General features: G+C 39.1%; 1 protein-coding gene and 1 long non-coding RNA gene across 2 annotated transcripts in view; one reads left to right on the top strand and one right to left on the bottom strand.

The window, feature by feature from the left end:
- Positions 1-20,259, bottom strand: part of LOC122981340 (metabotropic glutamate receptor 7) — a 325,191-nt gene that overhangs the window by 153,336 nt on the left and 151,596 nt on the right. The gene's annotated exons all lie outside the window — the stretch shown is intronic.
- Positions 19,235-19,995, top strand: LOC122981364. The gene is made up of 2 exons (XR_006403218.1): positions 19,235-19,717; positions 19,827-19,995. It is a non-coding gene; the product is annotated as an uncharacterized LOC122981364 (long non-coding RNA).

Genomic DNA, 20,259 nt, shown 5'->3' on the forward strand with positions numbered 1-20,259 from the left:
CATTATTATTAACTTTATTTATTATTCTCTCTTCTGTCTTGTTTCTTTTTCTCTTTTCTTTGTTGTTACTCATCAGTCTTCCCCCCCCCCCGACCCTGAACGCCACGTCACACACAACAACCTCAAACTCTTCAAACTCAGCCTCCCAGTTCAGTGTCAGCTGGTTTTACTGGTGTGGTCTTAACAAAAAGATGGTTTTGTATGTTTTTGTGAGATTACTTTCCTCTTGTCTCCTTCAGCTGGATGTTTGAGCTTCACTGTGCACAGTTTGACACTAAAAGGCTGAAAGTGAGAATCAGATTCGAACACACGTCAGCTGATCTGTGACATCACAAAACTGGACCAATCGTGGTCCAGTATGTAACTCACACTCAGGTGTGATGTGGAAACTTGAAGCCTCCGAATCATAAATTAGGCTTCATGAAGGACAAAGAGGACAAATATATTCATCCAGTCTGTTAAAACTCTTTGCAAACCGTCTTAATATTTAATAATATAATAATATATATCTCCATGGTTCATCTCACATTCAGCTGCAGAGCTGCAGGATCTCAGCTCAGATATACTGCATGTAAGAGGAGATCGTCCCACATTTTATCCAACAAATGAATAAAACATTTTGTCATTACGTATGCAGTCGTCAACACGTAATAATCACTCTGGATTTTATATTTATACTGTATCTATATACATTAAAATCTCTCTCCATCAGGACTAAATGACCTTCACACCTTCACACGCTGTCATTTAAAACAGGATACAGGCTTTAAAAAGATGAAGGTGATTCTCTGATTATTCATTATGTCTCTGTCTAATCATATAATAAATGTTTAATAACGGTAATGATTATTTTATACTCCGGGGATCCTGATAAGGAAATTCAAATTTTCTTAAAAAACTCTCTCCACAGAGGGAGAGTTAGACAGGAACATGTAGTGAATGTTAAATAATGAATGTATTACCATATATAAGACAATGTTTTGTTCTGAAAATTAGATTTAATAAGTGAAGGTCATCTTATATTCGAGGACGAGACAGTTATATGTTCAAAACATCCAGCGGTAACACCGGAGAGTGTTGCATTCTGGGTTGTTTGTAGCATTAATGTTGCTAAGCTAGTGAGTTTCTTCCAGTCAGTCAGCACTAAATGTGAGTGAAGTGATTCACATCCAGGATGAACGTGACAGGCAGGTGGTCACCAGTCAGAATGTTAATGTGTATGTAGCGTCCAGTTTGACCAGTATCCTCTGTTGTTAAAGTGTAGTCATGTTAGCATGATGTGTTCCTGTAAAGGCAGAAACTCTCCATGCAGCAGGAAGTTAAAGAGATTTCCACCACGCAGCAGACACGACCCTGAATCATCCGTCACGCTGCTGATTACCGCTGTCACAGGTGATGAAAAGCTCAAAAAGACTTAACGAGTAAAAAAAATAATATCTGCTGGAGAAAATACTTCTGATGCTTCCAAGAATCTGACAGGAGAGAGAGAGAGAGAGACTGAGAGACTAATGTGGGATTCACATTCTGCTTTAATGAAGGACGAGGACTCGCTTCTGCTCCGATTAACAGAATCTCAGGGAAACTTCCCCCCAAACAGGACGACTGTCAAAGCGTGTTTATCTTCCAGCTGCTGGAAAAGGTGGACGTCTAATGATCAGGGTCGTTCTATATTCAAAATCCAAGTCAGTTTTGTTTATGTAGCTCAATATCACAGATCATAAATTAGCCTCGGGGGGGCTTTACAGTCTGTACAGCAGAACGACATCCTCTGTCCTCAGACCCTCGGGGCCAATCAGGAAAAACTCCATAAAAAACCCTTTAACAGGGAAATAGTTGGCGGTGTTGTTACCGTTAGCAACAAGGGTGTAAGGAAGCATCGAGACTGTGTGAGTAGATTATCTGACTATACTAGCATGAGAACAAATATGGGTTAATTTTGTCTTCAATATCAACCACTCAGTGGTTATTTAAACGTGAGGATCTCTCTGTGCTCGCGTGCATGTTGTAATTTCTGTTATATGAATTTTCTTTCATGTTAACAGATCAATGAGTAGTGCCTCCAATCATTTCTACTATATGAAGCATCACATGACCCGAGGCCTCACAGCTGGGTTCTGTTGTTATCTACACGCGACGCTGCTACCGAGAAGCTCTGCACATAAATATTCAGGGCAACATTTCATGACAAAAGGCATCAATATGCAACAACCATGAAAAGCTTCAGTCTTGAATTGATCAGTGTTGCAGGTCTGAGGAGTGTTTGAGTCATCTGGATAACTAACTTTGTGGAGCCTCATATATACTTTATTGGATAAAAATACATATTTGCTAACATTTCAACTAAGAAATAACTTCAAATCCAACTCATAGAAGCCTGAACTAAACTAACTAAGCTGCTTCCATGTTAGATTATCTGTCACAAAAGTTTGGACACATCTTCCCGTTTGCTTGAATGAGAACGTGTGTCCAAACTTTTGGCTGCTACTGTATCTGGTTTTATTTTATAGGTGTTTATTTCCTCTGTTTTGCTTTCTGGTTGATCAGGATGTAATTAAAGGTGTAATTTCCATGTTTTTAATGAAGAATAAACCTCCTCACAGCCTTGTTCTCTCTGGAAACAGACGTCATGGAGGCGGCAGCCGTCAGATTGACTCGTCTGGATATATTACCTTCATAATGGCTGCAGGAGCTCTAACATTGTCTACTTCACAAGCGGTGAGAAAAGGTACAAGACAGGCCTGTCAGAGTGAGACGCTCACACACACAGCTATTGATCAGCCTGTAATCTCCTCGCTCAAGCATGAAGAATCCATCAGAGTGATCAGTGATACAGGAGACGTGTGCGCTGGGGTGTCATGTCTGTTCAAACCGACCGTATTTACAGAAACATGTCTCTCCCTCCTCCTCCTCCTCCTCCTCCTCCTCCTCTCTCTCCCTCTTCTCACATATTGGATGTCTGACGTTCATCCATCAGCTGACGTGCTGTAGATCCTGTTTCAGACTAACAGCTTGTCACTCTGCAGTCAGTCAGACAGGATGCTGATATTCAGGTGATGCGAGACACGCTGCACATTTACATCGAGGGGGAAAAGGTTATTATTTATTTGATGCAAGAATGCACACAGAATCAGACTTTTACTGTTTTTATTCTGGGATTAAACTGAAGATGCAGACGAATCCTCACTTGTAAACTGGCAACAAACTCTGTGATTTATGTAAAAGGATTTAAAAATAATAATAAGAGATCCAGTTATATGTTGAAAGTATACACATCATATAATATAATCTGCTAAACTTTATTTTTCAGTGAATTTAATCAGCTGCTCCATCAACAAACTGACACTTTATATAAACAGGAAGTTGTAAGTCACAAGCCTCTCAGTATTGTAATGTTTATAATGTAAATAGATTGAATCTTATTTACTTGACTGCAGCTGATCTCTGTTAGCTTAGCACCAGGTTTCCCAGCCGAAACTCTACTTTTATAGTAGGGATGTGCAGAGAGCCCAGTATTTGTATTTGTATCTGTATTTGTGTGTAATGTGAAAATGTTGCCTTGGCGTTGTTTGTAGAAACTAGAGATGTGCAGAGTATTTGTATCTGTATCTGTTGAGGCAGCAAAATTATTTGTATTTGTATTTAAATAAAAGGGGAAAGAGGCTTAAAAATCCTGTTTTTGTTTTTATTACGCTTTTAATTTTAGAAAATTAAAGTGTTACAATAAGTGTTCATGAAGCGTGTGTCAGTAGTTCAGCTTTATCTCTGGGGAACACTCCCAACTCTGGGAGTGATGTCCAAATAAGGAAATGTGCGTCATGTAGCAGGTGGATGTGACTCCCCTCACTGAGACCTGCTGATAGACGTCACAGCGGAGCAGAGGAGAGACACTGAGATAGCGACTACAACTGACATGGTTTTTCTTTCTTCCCAAAAACAAATAATTTTTAAAATATTTGTATGAAACAAATATTCGTAAAAAAACCCCACTATTTGTGTTTTGCCGAATTATGTATGTGTATTCGAGAACACCCCTATTTTATAGTATCGTGTTTCTGATTATTTATTAGTTTAAATTATAATTGTATTCTGATTAAAATGAAGGAAATCGTTGAGTTTGATGAATTAAATCCGAAGCTAGCCCGTCACTCCTTACAGCACTTTAACATCCAGACTGTGGAAGTCGAGCAGAAGCTCGTTAGTTTAAACCAAAGCCTGCTTCATAATTAATTACAGACTGGTGTTTAAAGACTGAATAACTTCCACATTCACACAGACGACCTTCATCTATCAGAGGGAGGCTTCGCTTCCACTCTGACACCGCGGCGACGACGGCGGCGCTTGAGAGCGAAACACATAAATCAGCTGTCAGATTCGTCTATATTCTTATTATAAAGCTGTGATATGTTTTATTACATTCAATGTTCACATTCTCTCTTTGTGCAATACCTGTGCACGCCAGCTAAAGCATGTTTAAAGTTATAGGTTTTCTTATAATTATCTTCCATATTTACATGAATGTGCAAAGAATTTGTTGAAAATATCATTGATATTTATAACTTTTATGATTTTTCTTGCAGAAGTCCAGACGTCAGAACAACGCAGGTGTTTCAAACAGATCCAACTCAAATCCACGATAACAGCAGAAACAATAAAGCCACATGATGCAGTTTGCAAGAAGTATAATATACTGTACAAAGACAGTACAGTGTAGAGTAGTCGTCTATTAAATAGCAGTACGAGGAATATCTGCACACCAGAATCTCAGCTCCCTCCTACTACAGCAAATACCCACAGGGAGGACATTATATACGTATATATAGAGAGTGAACACTGGCCATGTCTTGTTTTGTAGAAAGGACGGTGAAGATAAACCTCTCTGGTGTTATAAGAAGATGCTGGTAGAGAAACATGCAGAATACTGTATCTCTCTCTCTATATATATACACACATCTGATGAATATTTATGTCATATACTGAAAGGATGTGAAGTACTTTCAGTGATACCACGGTCTCATACAACCAGACTGAACTACACATGCTCGAATAAATCAGTGTAGTGGAGGAATAAGTCTGTTATCTGGTTGCTTCAGTGCATGTAAACACACTGAAAGTCTCACAGGTATGTAAGGTTTTTGTAAGATGAGCCTGCAGCCAAGTCTCCAACTACTACTACTACTACTACTACTACTACTACTACTACTACTACTACTACTAGCACTAGTACTACCCTGCAGGCCAGAGGCTGCCAGACAACGCTCATAAAGACTCATAAAGAGCGACGACTTATCGCCTCCTCTGCAGCGCACTAACGACACTTCCACCGGGAGCCAACCTCACAATTTATCTGTACGAGCAACGACTAAATATTGATCCAGGTGATCATTCTTTGCTTAAAGTATGTCCGTATCATTGTGTGTGTGTGTGTGTGTGTGTGTGTGTGTGTGTGTGTGTGCAGTAAGGCCATGCCTCTGGGCTGAATTATGGCCTCATTCCCCTCCAACCACTGAATGTTGGAATTATGGCAGCGAGTGTCAAAACTCGCAAGGTCGAAGTGCGAGTGGCTGCCAGGCTGCCGTCAGGGCTGAACGCTCAGAACGACTGCTGGAAGCCAACGCAGCGTCGTGATCCAGAGGCGCTTATCACAACCTCATAAGTCTTTCTCTGAACGCTACGAGAACAGACTCTCTCTCTCTCTCTCTCTCTCTCTCTCTCTGCTCCGGATGCATTTAACTCTTTAACGTCACACTCAGAAAAAAAGAAATGGAAAAAAAATATCTTTCTTCCTTTTGGCACCAATAACAAGGTTTTAATTAGAAGCCTCTAATTAACAGTCAAGGTGTTAATTTACAGTGAAAGTGAGTCCAAAATGTAACATCTATTTTCATGGATGAGAGCAAAATATTAAAAATGAATGGTCATATTAAAACAGCAAAACTGTATATAATATGCAGTGAAATGTGGAAAGTATTGTTATCAGGCCTGCTCTGTGCTAGTAATTATATCTACATAAATTAGAAGTAAATGATTTTGACTAACCACCACACTAGATCCCTGCGCGGGACTGTTTTCTTAGTTCTCGCTGGATTTCTGACCATTACCGCCCACTCCCACAAACATTCTGACCAGTAGAGTTCCACTGGTTTTGTGCCGTTCCTGCAGGGAAAACACATTATTTTACTGTGTAGTATTAATAAAGAGATGCATCCCTGTCGGTAGTGACATAGTGAGTTTTATTTCAGACCGCAGCAGGAAGCTCCGCTGTGCAGGAAGCTTGTGTGGATGCTAACACACGCACAGCGATGCTAACACCACGCTACTGAGAAATGTAGTTAAACTAGTAGCGCCGCTACTTATAATGACTGACACTGATTAATGTATAGTATACTGGGTTTGTTTGGGGTCCAGTCTTGGATCAACATAAAACTTTCCTGGTTGAATCATCAAAACAAATGATTGAACAACTGCGTTAGAAAATATTTGGTTCTTTGGTAAAAAGTCGAAGGTACAAAAACTGTGGACGTAAAAACTTTGAGCTACAAGTTAACTACAACTCCCAAGATGCATTTCAGCAAGAGTAACTATGGTGACTTCAACAACAAAGTGTTTTGAATTCATTACCCTCTGATTCTTCTCCATAGCAACAGCAGCTGAGGCTCATGGGTATTGTAGTATTTAGAGCGATCCACCAAAATCACAAAGTGTAAAGAATGAAAACTGGAGGTCAGAATATAAACCTGTAGGATCGTTACATCATCATCCAGGAGAGTCCTGAGTTTCTATGTTCAGTAGCATCGAGGAGATCGATTAAAGAAATACTTGAACTTCAGACCTTTTACAGAATGTTGATGCAGAGAAACCAGAACATTACTGTTTTAATGGGTCTGTCCTCTCGAGAAAAACAACACAACAGTTTGTAATGTCACCCAGAAACAAGCTACAGCTAGTTTACACCACATGTTTCTCTAACCTTAACAAATAGATCATTTTAATCCAAACTAATATTTTCTGAGTCACATGGTCAAACCACATATCTGGAGTTTAACTTTGTTATTAATCACATAATATTAACTTCTTATTTTTGTTTCTGCATACCATTACACATACTTATTACACTTTATTAACCCTATTTATCATTTATAAGCTGTATACATACAATTAATACATGTTTTATAACATTATAACACACTACAGTGTAATTGTAAAAACTGTAGATGTAAGGACATTTTTAAGTGTTTATTAATGTCTTTGTTAACAACTTTAACTCATTTTGAATTATTCATAACTGCTCAGTATAACACGGCTGTAATCGTATGTTGTCAGTAGTTTTAAATACATTTATAAGCAGTTTTAAGTTCAGGATTTTAACTACACACTCCTGACTAGTAATGTACAGTTTATTTATTTATTAATATTAGTAAAGCCTACATAGTGCACACTTTAACTTCAGCTCCCTTACAGGTGAATTAATATTATAATATGTTTTTATTAGTGCGTGATTCATGGTTTCTTTGTTCATATATATGAATATTTGAATCTAATATGTAAGTTTCACAACTGTTCACAACTAATAACAGTTATAAGATATTTATATATTGGCTAATACCAATTATAAAGCATTTACTATTTGTACACATATACAGCAGGTTTTATGAATATGTTTAAAGCTGCTGAAGATGTATGATTATATATGATTACTAATATCTTATTGTGTGTTATCAAGCATTGATTAACTGTTTATAGATCAGTTATGAATGTGCTATAAGGAGGATTTCATAAACACTAACACAAGACATTAATGAACACTGAGAAATGTCTTTATAGCCATTTCCAGCTACAGTATAGTGTATTATAAACCATTTATTAATTGTTTACATGGTGTTCATAAATGCTAAATAATGGAAGGTTAAAATAATAGTCTTACATTTTTACTATTTAATTCTTTATCAAAGGTTTTATGGTTATTTCAAGGTTGAAATAAAGTGATGACCCGAAATGTGTGAAACTCTTTCAAGTAAAAACTTTACATCAGTCAATCTGTTGGCTGTTTTTGTCAGTTCCTGAAAGAAAAATAACATGTTTTGAGGCAGTAAGTTGGCAGACGAGTTCACAGACTTGTAAAGCTCAGAGAGGACGGAGACGGGCCATTTACGTCTTTATACTTTAGGTGAAGGAGGGTCCGCTAAATGCCAGCGTGGACGACCTCAGCGGCAGATTGAAACATCTGCCGCTGAAAGAAAACTCACAGTTCTGGCTGCTCTGGTCCTGAGGGAAAATATTTCAAAGGAACGATCTTCTGACCTCAAGTCCTACTCTTTTTTTTTTTATTCTCTTTTCTTGCAGCAAAAGGAATCGAGATTTCTTCTTCTTTGTGGAGAAACAACAGAGGACTTCAACCAAAAACCGCCGTGCAAAGAAAGCGAATGTGTGTCACTGTGTGTTTCTGTCATTCTGTCTGTTGTACTGAGCCGAGCCTCAAACCTTAACACACACACACAAACACAGACAGATACTAATGTATGACTTTCAGTTTGGACTCAGAACGCACTTAAAACTTTCCCTCTGATGTACTTTCTGTGTTTTAAAAGAATGTCCCGCTGAAGTTTTCTCCTGGAAAACATTAAAAACTGTTTCAAAATACATGAAGAATATCAGTCTGACAAAAAAAAAAAAAAAAAAAAAAGAGTTTTTACTTTGAGGAAAAAAATGGGACACAGTATGAGAGAGTCTTATGTAAAAGAAAGCAAATTGTTCAAAGACTCAGATGAGGTTTGGTGAGCGGAGACTTTGATATGGTAAACGTGCCGACTGTGACTCACTGAGACAAAAAGAAAAGGAAGAGACAAGAAATGAAGAAGAAGTTTTTATTTTTCAGATTAGATTTTTTTCTTTGAATCAGAAACACAATAGACACTGAGAATTATATTTTACCTTATAAGACCTACAGCAGACTCAGCCCATAATATCTATATTTGATCTAAAGTAGCCGACTTTCACTGGATGCATTAAAGTTATAATCTTTAAGATTTCCATGTAAGCAAAACCAATTTTTGATTCAATTTTAGTCGATAATCATCTTTCTGTAGCTGAGTTTACAGACAAGGATGTGTGTGCAGCAGGCAGGCAGAAAGCACAAAGTCCTAATAGTTTATACTGTATATGGACATTTTCATTATTTACAACAAGTCCTTCAAATGAAACAAGCAGATACGTAGTTTGATCATGTGACTCCTATGAGTGTTTTCTGATCTGGCGCCTCTATCAGCAGTAATCAGCAGGACGACATCATCATCTGTCTGTGCTTTACAAAACCGTTAATAATGATGTTTTATGATGTGACAGCGCTGTGGTTCAGGTCTGGTTGGGTTTAGGGAAGGATCATGGTTTGGGTTAAAATGATCACTTTGGCCAGGTTAGAGAAACATGTGATGTGAGTTAAAGTTACTACTTCCTTAGCTAGATGGCAGCTGTCACTCAATCTAACTATGGCTCGTTTTCGGGCGACTGAGATTACAACCTGTTGTGTTGTTTTTCTTGGGAGGACAGACTCATTTAGAAATAAAACAACTTTCCTGGAAACCAGTAAAATTAAAATGTCCAAACAGACATCCGTTAACTCTGACTAGCAAACGTATGACACATACTCCAGTGAGAAACAGCAGCTAGTAGCAGTGATAATGCTAACACAGACTACAGTTAGCTTTACAGGCAGTGAGACATGAACTGTGAGCGCCTCAAACATCGACCGGCAGCATGGGTTTAAAACACAGAAGATCCCGTCACGCAATAATGTTAGCATGAAAAATAACATTTAAAAAAAGTGATGTTAGCATAAGAAGTTTTTTTTTTCAAACAAATGTTAGTAGGAAAAAAAATAAAAACGTTACCATAGTATAAAAAAGTAAATAGAACAGTAAAATTAGCATAACAAATAAAAGGTAAAGTTAGCATATAATTCCTGCTGTTTGCCTGCTGTGCAGACACATTTATTCTGATTCATATATATATATATATATATTGTTTCCTCACAATAAAGACAGATATAGTGGAACTTGGAACTACAGTTCCCATAATGCTTTGGCAATTGTGAACAGGAACAGGAAGTAACATTGCCAAGGACTCAGGGTCATGTCTAGATGGTAACCCTAGATTTGTGAAAATTTGCAAAACTCACAAGATTTGTTAGAAGTAGTTTAAACCCAGACGATGTTTCACTGGGAGCTACTTGAGCCTCGTCTTTTAGTTTTGTTCACATTTAGTCAAATAGTCTCCATTAAAGTCATGTGAATCAGCTGTTAGCAGCTCCTGTCTGCAGTGTAACATGATGAACAGACGACTATCACTGGATCACTTTGATTCTCAGGCAGGTTCTAAGTGGATTTATGGAGGTTTATTGGCGATGGACATCAGAGATAATGATATCCTTTAAAAGCGTAAGTCACACTGAATCTAAAAATATGTATTTCATATCTGTGTGTTCAGACTTGACTGAGTTATTACTTAAAGAAGGACACAAATTGGGGCAAATTGCAAGTTTTCAATCCAGACAAATTCCCCTTTGACATAACAGCCCAGATCAGGATAAGCACAGATTGAATTCGGTTGAGAAAATGATTTTAGATCAGATTATTATCACCCTAACCCTAACCCGGCTCAACATGCACATTTGCTTTGGGGGGGGTCAGGTTTAAATCGCATTTGAGAAAGTTGATTGGATTAAATCAAGACAGAGTTTGCTCCATTATCCCTGAAACCGTGTAATTCATAAAGTCTGTAGTGCTTTCTCTTTAAAAAATGTAGAAATATGTAGAAACATCATGCATATTTTACAGTGTTTGATCAAATAAGTAATAAATGGTTTGCTTTGAGAGTGGATGAATCAGAGAGAGAGAGAGAGACGCTTTCATCATCAGAGCCATTTTACACTCAGGCCAACAGCAGAATATCAAAGTGCTGCATATGTATTCACACTTAGAGAGAATACAGAACAGGCTGACTGTGCTTGTTAGTGATACACAGGCGAAAGCAGTGGTCAACTCCAGGTCAAACACATTTGCATACTGCACTTCGCAGCATTCGGTGACAATTTTACAATATGTCAAAACATAGAAAAGCTGGAAAAGAAAGTTAAATTATATTATATTGTACAATTCACTACCTAAAACGAGGTGTTGAGTTTCAGGTGTTAATGTGACGCCTTCACCGTTTCACACAAATGTTCAATGAGACACAATGTTTTCATCTGTTACATAGATGAAAGCGGAGAAAAATCAATTATGCCTTGTTGATTTCTTTTCATCTAAATGAATCACACAGTCGGAGCCACACAGATAAACAGAGAAGGTTTTAAGGCTGAAGGCATCTGAAAGCTGAACTGTGCAAAAGCTGCTTTACAGTAAGTCATAATCAGAGCAATATTATGCGCATATCTGTTGTGTTTCCCATGAATATAAGTATATTTGGACCATCTACATAGACCGATATGCCCCCACCGAAAAGAGTTTTTTATATTTTTGTGTTTATTGTTTTTTCTTTCCCTTTCAGAAGAAAAAGAAAGTGACATAGTGAGAGTGTGAGCACCACTGCTGCAGGTCTGGAATAAAGCTGACAAGGAAACGTAATGTTTCAAGATGCTTTTCAAATGTGGAAGATTTATTTCATATGAAGCTGCATTTGTGGCAATTCACTAGAATAAATCACCTTGTCCTGAACACAGCGGCTGAGCCCCGATGCTGTCCTTAAGTGACCGCAGTCCAGAGGGTTTGTTATGAAAGACTGTCTGGTTTGAGTAGTGACTGTGTCGTTCTTTCTTGTTTCGCTCTCAGAGAGATTTTGTTCAATCACACACACCTGAGGAAGCAGTAGAGAGCTGCACATTCACAACACCATGTTCACACATACAGACTCAACGCTGTAGCTCACTCTTACTACAACTCTCACCTTGCTGAGAGCTTGCAGGTGTGTTTAGTGTTGTATCCCAGTAGCTTGTTTATGTCGGTGTTTGTGGTGCCGAGTCATGCCGGGAATACTCGAGTCGAGCTGGCATGCTGCGTATTTTTACACATGGCAAGGCAAGGTAAAAGAAGTTTACCTGTTGGAGGTGAGCTGTTTGCAGAAAATGCAATAAGAATCTGCAAGTCTTCATCTATCATCTTTGTTTCTGTTTCTGCTTGTACTCTTACTCCCTGCAGTATTTATGACTGATTCAATGTACAAATAGCTTCAAATATCTCCAGATCTTGTTGTGTAGACCTGTTTTTATTGTAGAATAGCACCTCTAATGAAGCTAATTCAGTGACAAATACATTTCATTTACTATAAAGTCTTCACAATAAAAGTCTCCTATTATTTTAACAGCTTTTAATATGAAGCAGTAAAAGCAGGACATGTTGGTTTTCATCTGCAGTAATTTAACACAACTCTGATACGTCTGAAAGCGATCAGGAAACAGTAAAATAAAGCAAATATCTGAACAGGAACACAGGAGAGAAACTAAACTTCAAACCACAGAGATTCAGTTAGAAGTTACAAAAGTACTGAGAGCTAAACACAGAGAAGCTTTAAAAAACAGCGTTCTCTCTGGCCTCCAGCACGGACACAAGTTAAGTCTTGCAACACACCGCTGTTGGAGAGGTAGGAGGTGGGTCATCACAGATTGGCCATGGTCGGCCTTGCCACAGAGCAGGACCACAGCAGCTGAGCTTGCCATGGTTATCCCCTGCTGTGAGGCTGTAGTTGAGATGTGTTTCATCACAGGTTGGTGTGGATAAAGCGGCCTGGGCAAATGGAAAAACCCTAATACACTGGGTGTTTTCAGATCTGTGTAGTTCAGTCTGGTTGAATGGGACTCTGGTTGGTTTTCCCTCTTGGTGCGATTTGCTGGTACAGATTTGAACACAGCAATTGTTCTCGGACCAAAACAACCACACAGAGACCCTTTAGAAGAAGTGCTCTCAGGTGGGAACGTGGTTCCACCTCCATCTGACCGACTATAAGGCTGCAAGTTGGAGCTAAACGGCTCCTGTAGCCAGGAGGGCTTTGCTTAACAACCAAGTATGTTCTCTTCTTGATATTTGGACTGAGGAGCTTCTTCAGGACCTTCTCACTGTGTTTACGTTCTCACTCTCACCCTAGACACATCTGACCAATGAGAGCAGAGAATGCTCCCATGTGGCTTTTAGAGAGGCATTTTGGTTCACTTTAATTTTTTCTATGTAAAAAGAAACGGAACCATGTTTACCAACTCATCCTCTGATTCAGACCAGAACAAATGAGCTATAGGTTCAGGTTCTCGCCTTCAGGTTCATGTAATAAAAAACACCAGTGTCACCAGTTTCAGGAATCACAGCAGGTGTATTTTCATTAAATGTCATTGGTGTGCTTAAAGACAATATTAAGCTATGCAGATCGATTTTATAAGTTTATAAGCAATAAGGGCTAGTGTAATACAATTTGTATTGGTGTAGTTATAATCTCATGAACCGTATTTAATCACACTGTACGTATAGAGGCACGGTAGAAGAATCATAATCATACACTGGAGAAATTTGAGTGTGTTTGTATTACATGTCACTTTGCTTGGGTCTGCTAAAGTCTCACCTTTTAAAATATACTCTCTGGAGGAGATCAAGAAATAAGGGTGTAAAATGACTAGAATAACTTATAAAAAAATTAGAGGCCAGAAGACAACTTGGCAATAATGGTGTAAAATGATTCCCAATACTTATATATAAAAATTGGATATAATCAGGTAAAATTGAATATGCCAGTACATATCCTCAAACAGCTCAAAACCTGTTTTGAAGAGTTTTGACAACAACGAGTGACGGAGATAAAAGTAACATAATAATTGGTCAAAAATTAGGGAGGGTGGATGATAAGGTGTGACCTAAGCCGACCCAAGGGCATAAAAACAATGCCCCAAAGAAAAAACCTTTGGAGCGATTTGGTTCTTTGTAAAAGTGCTACTTGCTCCCCTTTTTTGCCGGCAATAAAAGAACACTTTGCTGCTTGGACCTCTGACTCCCTTTTTATTTTCAAGAGAGAGTTTTTTGCTCTGGTACATTTTTCTGCAACAATTTGATACAACACAGGGACCACAAAGTTTTGTCAGTTGGTTGCACATAATTTGATTACCTGTAAATTTGTTTATGAAAAAAGAAATTTAAGAGCTTGCACCACTTAAGTACATTAAATATAGATTAAAATAGGTCCTGCATTATTAGCCGATCTTTTGGCTCAGTCTCGTAAAAATAAAGTTCTACAACATTTTACATTTTACAACATTTGGTATCGCTTTCCTACAATATACCCCCTTCCTGTAAAGATCTGGTATTATGGCCTTTTTTGACTCATTTTTATAAATATTGAGTCTATTTTAAAAATATCTGACATTTTATTCACCAAAAGTTGTTTAGATTTCTTTAAATCCATCTTTCCTTACCGCCCAGGTTCCCCTTTGTCCTCTAGCAGCCTGTTTCCAAAACTATTTACATAAAATCTGCATTATTAATGAGCACCTACTCTGATTGGCTGGACGTGTAGCCTCCACCTTCACCCAGTTGGAATACTACTTAATATATAATGCAAATTCCCTCACACTACATCTTTACATGGAGCAATGGTTGTCGCTGCAGATGTAAGACAGTATATAGCGTCTATGAACCAGAGTCTGATCCTGAATGAAGGGAAGAACCTGCTGTTGCATAGTTGAGACTTCGACAGGATGTTTCAGAACATGAAGTTTCCTCACAAAGTAAAAGTTACTTTTTCAAACATAGCTGAAGGTCACTAGCTTACCTTTAGAACACTTCCAGTGTCCTGCTTTGCCCATCATTCTGCTGCAATGCAAACTCCAACCACAGAAATTACATACACACTCAGCGTAGTGCTGGGTGGCTGTGGCCTCATGCCAAAGTTTGGCCTCAACACTGCTAGTTTTTGAGCCATGAATTTCAATTTCAAATATCTGAAGAATGCTGAGGAGATAGAATTGAGTAATTTTACAGCACAGGAGGCCCCACTATCACCCAAATACATCCCTAAGATTAATTTTCTTGTTTTCCACAATTCCAGCCCTATAATATTTCAGGATACCCCTTTCCTTTAATATTTCATCTTACCCCTTACTTATAATATTCCCTGATACCCCTTATAGCGTTCTATGGTACTCCTTTCCTTCAATATTCCCTCTTACCCTTTCCTTTAATATACCATGGTACCCCTTACTTATAAAATTCCCTGGTACCCCTTTCCTACAGTATTCACTGGTACCCCTTTCCGACAATATTCTCTGGTACCCCTTTCCTACAGTATTCTCTGGTACCCCTTTCCGACAATATTCTCTGGTACCCCTTTCCAACAATACTCTCTGGTACCCCTTTCCTACAGTATTCTCTGGTACCCCTTTCCTGCAGTATTCTCTGGTACCCCTTTCCTACAATATTCCCTGGTACCCCTTTCCAACAATACTCTCTGGTGCCCCTTTCCTATAGTATTCTCTGGTACCCCTTTCCTACAATATTCCCTGGTACCCCTTTCCAACAATACTCTCTGGTACCCCTTTCCTACAGTATTCTCTGGTACCCCTTTCCTACAGTATTCTCTGGTACCCCTTTCCGACAATATTCCTGGTACCCCTTTCCTACAATATTCTCTGGTACCCCTTTCCAACAATATTCTCTGGTGCCCCTTTCCTACAATATTCTCTGGTACCCCTTTCCTACAATATTCACTGGTACCCCTTTCCAACAATATTCTCTGGTACCCCTTTCCAACAATATTCTCTGGTGCCCCTTTCCGACAATATTCTCTGGTACCCCTTTCCTACAATATTCCCTGGTACCCCTTTCTGACAATATTCCCTGGTACCCCTTTCCTACAATATTCCCTGGTACCATACAATCCATCATACCTCTTACATATAATTTTCCAGGGTACCCTTACTAACAGAGTTCCCTGGTACCCCATTCCTTTAATATTCCATCATATACATTACTTATAATATTCCAGGGTACCACTTTCTTACAATGTCCCATGACACCCCTTTCCTTCAATATTCCAGGGTACCCCTTTTCCTTCAATATTCCCTGGTACTCGTTTCCATCAATATTAACTGGTACCCCTCCCTACAATATTCCGTGGTACTCTTTACCACAGAGATGCACAAATATCCAATGGTCACCCATTCCTAGTATAGTCACTGGTACACCTTTCCTCCATTCAATTGTTCAAAAGAAGGGAAGAAGAAAAAAACCTGCACATTGCTGCCTTGGTCACAGACCCTCTTTAATCTTACATGGACACAACCATGTTTCAACCACAAATGGTCTTCCTGAGGAGAACCCCTTTCCCACAGTACTCCATGATACCCCATTCCCTACTATATTCCATGGTACCCCTTTCATACATTTCATGGTACCCATTCTTAAGTACCGCTTACCTGCCATGTTGCATTGCCCCCTTTCCTAATATATTTCATGGTACACATCCTATTTTATCTCTAACCCACAGTTTTCCATGGTACCCCCCTTGCAAAATATTTCACCCAGTCCTTCAACATTATCCACAATATTCCATGTTGCCATTTACACAAAGTATACCATGAGTCCCCTTTCCTGGAATATTCCAGGGATTTTACTAAGTTACATTTTGACTCTCATAATTCAACATAAATCTCTGTTTGAATAAAGCTGCCGCAACAGCAGTCCCCATTTCCTCCTGAGTAAAGAGTAAATGCTTTGGAATGAAACACACCCTGTGTTACATGTGAAGCGACAACATTTATTAGAAAAGGTCTGACAAAGCTCCACCTCACCTGACTCACCTAAAACAAACCAGGAAATAGTTTATTCTTCCTCTCTAAAGAGACACACAGCCTGAAAAACAGACGATCAGAATCACATTCACCTTCAGACTGACTGACTTCTGTGAGTAAAATAATCTTTTTTTATTGAAGGTCTTTTTTTGGTTATTATTTAAATTGAAAACAAACTGAACTTCATTTTATTTAAATTTGAAAAACTGAAGTGAATTATATTTGAAAGGGGAAACCTGTACTGGAGTTTTTAGTTGGAGTATTTTGTTTTGTTGTGGAGTGTTCTTCAGAGAATGTGGGATTTTGGGGATTATAAAAATATGCTCAAATATATGAATATTCTTGCCTTAATATTTTGTGTTTGTTGTCCATGTTGGGTTTGTACAGTTTATTTTTATTCAGTCTGCATCATTTGTGAAGACTGACTAAACTATTGACTGAGTACAAAAACCTGACTACTGACAACATGGCAGGAGAGAGATCTGGCTCCCTGAAAACACAACCAGTCAAACCATCATAAGCTGAGGCAGCAAAAGCAGCCGGGTGTGTCAGTAAACACTCTCAGTGCCACCAGAGAGCACCAGAACAAGTTCATCAGCATGCTGTCATTTCTCACATGTGTTGGTACTGTCGTTTTTGGTTTTGGGGAAATTTGCCAAATCTTGATCAACCAGAACAATATTCCCTCCTTTGTGTATCACAACAGAACTTCCCCTCTCAATGACAGTTTATTGTATAAGCTTCATAAAGCTAAAGATGTTCTGTACTGTACAGATAAAATCAGGTAAAACCTGTTAGTCTGTGATCGTGTTTTTTTTAACACTGGAATGAAACACACCCTGTGCTACATGTGAAGCAACAGCATTTATCAATCAATCAATCAATCAATTTTTATTTATATAGCGCCATATCACAACAAAAGTCAACTCAAGGCACTTTTCACATAGAGCAGGTCAAGACCGTACTCTTTAATTTACAGAGACGCAACAATTCCCCCATGAGCAGCACTTGGCGACAGCGGTAAGGAAAAACTCCCCTTTAACGGGTAGAAACCTCACGCAGAACCCGGCTCTTGGTGGGCGGCCATCTGCTTTGACCGGTTGGGTTGAGAGAGAGAAAGAAAGAGGGAAAGTGGGGGGGGGGGGGGGGGGGGGGGGCAGAATAAAAACAATCATAACAACAATCATAACAATAATGACAATGACATAGCAGCCAGAGAAGGATGCCAACAAGACTGTGAAGGACCGCGAAGAAATGTGATTTATCAGAAGAGACTTGACTAATCTCCACCCCTCACCTCGCTCACCTGAGAGGGAAAGCTGGGAGGAGGGAAAGCTTATTCTTCCTCTCTAAAGGGACACCCGGGCCCAATCCCATTGTCCCCCCTACATCATGAAACCCTAAACCCTCATGGATTTAACTGATGTCACCTAGTAAGCGCTAGAGTGTGAGAAGTTGCAAGGGCTCGAAATGGTATTTTGCAACATATAACGTTGTCTTGACAACACCAAAACATGTTACATGCGATTGTGGAGTTAGGACTTTTTATTTTATGTGTTTTACTTTCTTCATGGCCAAGGCACTTAAGATTCAAATTCAATACTTTATTGCCAAATCAACAGGATTGATTAGAATTTGTCTTAGTGAGCTCACTTAAACAAAAACAGAAAAAGACAAAAATAGTAAAACCACTCATCATAAAGCACATAATACATTAAACAAAGTATAAAACAGAAAGGTAATATCCAACCAAAAAATGGTTGAGTAAACCAAGTGTGTAATATGACTTATGCTTGCATTCCTCTGATTTCATGTGTTTTTTATGTATCATCATAAATCCTTGTTAATGTAGTGTTTCTTTGTAATTTTAGGCATATCAGAGCACCCACTATGCCAGCCTGAACACCCATGTACCAGTTTGTTTACTGTTTTTTTTAACACTTCCGGGCTTCCTCTGGTAAGCCCATGTTTAACACTGATTTAACATTACAATGCTATGAACTGTGGTAATTCATTTAGGCAAAGTCTGCAGAGGTGCAGACTTACAGAAAGTGTGTATAAAGGGCTCAAAAAGTCTGTGAGGGAGCCCTCATGCACTTGAAGATTTGACAGTGGGACAACCCTAAGCTCTCGCAGACTTAGTAGACTCACACCTCAAAGTCTGCGAGTCCGTGAGTGTGGATGTTGGGATTGGGTCAGACCATGCAGACAGCTGACAGAGCTTCATCACATCATCACCATCTTCTCTTTGTGCTCTTTCCATGAAAGTTATGTTGACATGATGATGTGATCTCAAAGCAGCGCGACGGATCATCATATTTATCATCTGTTCCTTTAATAAGCTCCACCTCTTACAGGATATCATGTGACACAAAGTGGGAAACAGGTTCTTTCTGTTCAGCTTCGCTGGAAGGAGGCAGACAGACGGTAAGATTTACCTTCATTACAAAACTGTGATTTAAACTGAGAGAGGACAGTTACAGCAGGAAGCACTGAAGACCTGAAGTAGTGAAATAGTTCAACTTCAACCTGCTGCTGACTGAAAAAACACGAGTCAAAGTGACTGAGAAACTTTCTACAGCAGGAAACACAACTGACTTCCTCTTTTAATGTCTCGTCTGCTGTGTTTTACTTTTAAATGAAACACACCCTGTTTTACATGTGAAGCAACAGCATTTATTAGAAGAGGTCTGACAAAGCTCCGCCCCTCAGCTGACTCACCTGAGACAAAGCAGGAAACAGTTTATTCTTCGTCTCTAAAGAGACACACAGACTGAAAAACAGACGATCAGATTCACCTTCAGACCAAACTAACAGCTTCCTCTGAGTGAGAACAGCTACAGGAGAGAAAAGTGAAAACTAGAACTCTGCTGCTTCAACCTGCTGACTCTCCACACACTGAATGTGAGTTTGACTAAAAACTGGAGTCAAAGTGAAAGTAAATGTCAGTGAGGTTAGTAGAGGAGGGAGGGGAGCCATGACTGACTGTACTTTCTGTCTGCTGTATTTTCAGCTTCACTCGGAGACAAAATGTCTTCCAGATCAGAGGAGGATCTCTGCTGTCCGGTCTGTCATGACGTCTTTAGAGATCCTGTTGTTCTGTCATGTAGCCACAGCTTCTGTAAAGACTGTCTGAAGAGCTGGTGGAGACAGAAACAAACACGTGAGTGTCCAGTTTGTAAGAGAGGATCTTCAAGGGATGAACCACCTGTTAGTCTGGTGTTAAAGAACCTGTGTGAGTCCTTCTTACAGGACAGAGATCAGAGAGCTTCAGAGGCTCTCTGCAGTCTGCACTCTGAGAAACTCAAACTCTTCTGTCTGGACCATCAGCAGCCAGTGTGTCACATCTGCAGAGATTCAGAAAAACACACCAACCACATAATCAGACCCGTCGATGAAGCTGCACGACAACACAAGAAGGAACTTGAGGAAACTCTGGAGCCTTT

This window comes from Thunnus albacares, chromosome 4 (assembly GCF_914725855.1).
Source record: "Thunnus albacares chromosome 4, fThuAlb1.1, whole genome shotgun sequence".
Lineage (NCBI taxonomy): Eukaryota > Metazoa > Chordata > Actinopteri > Scombriformes > Scombridae > Thunnus > Thunnus albacares.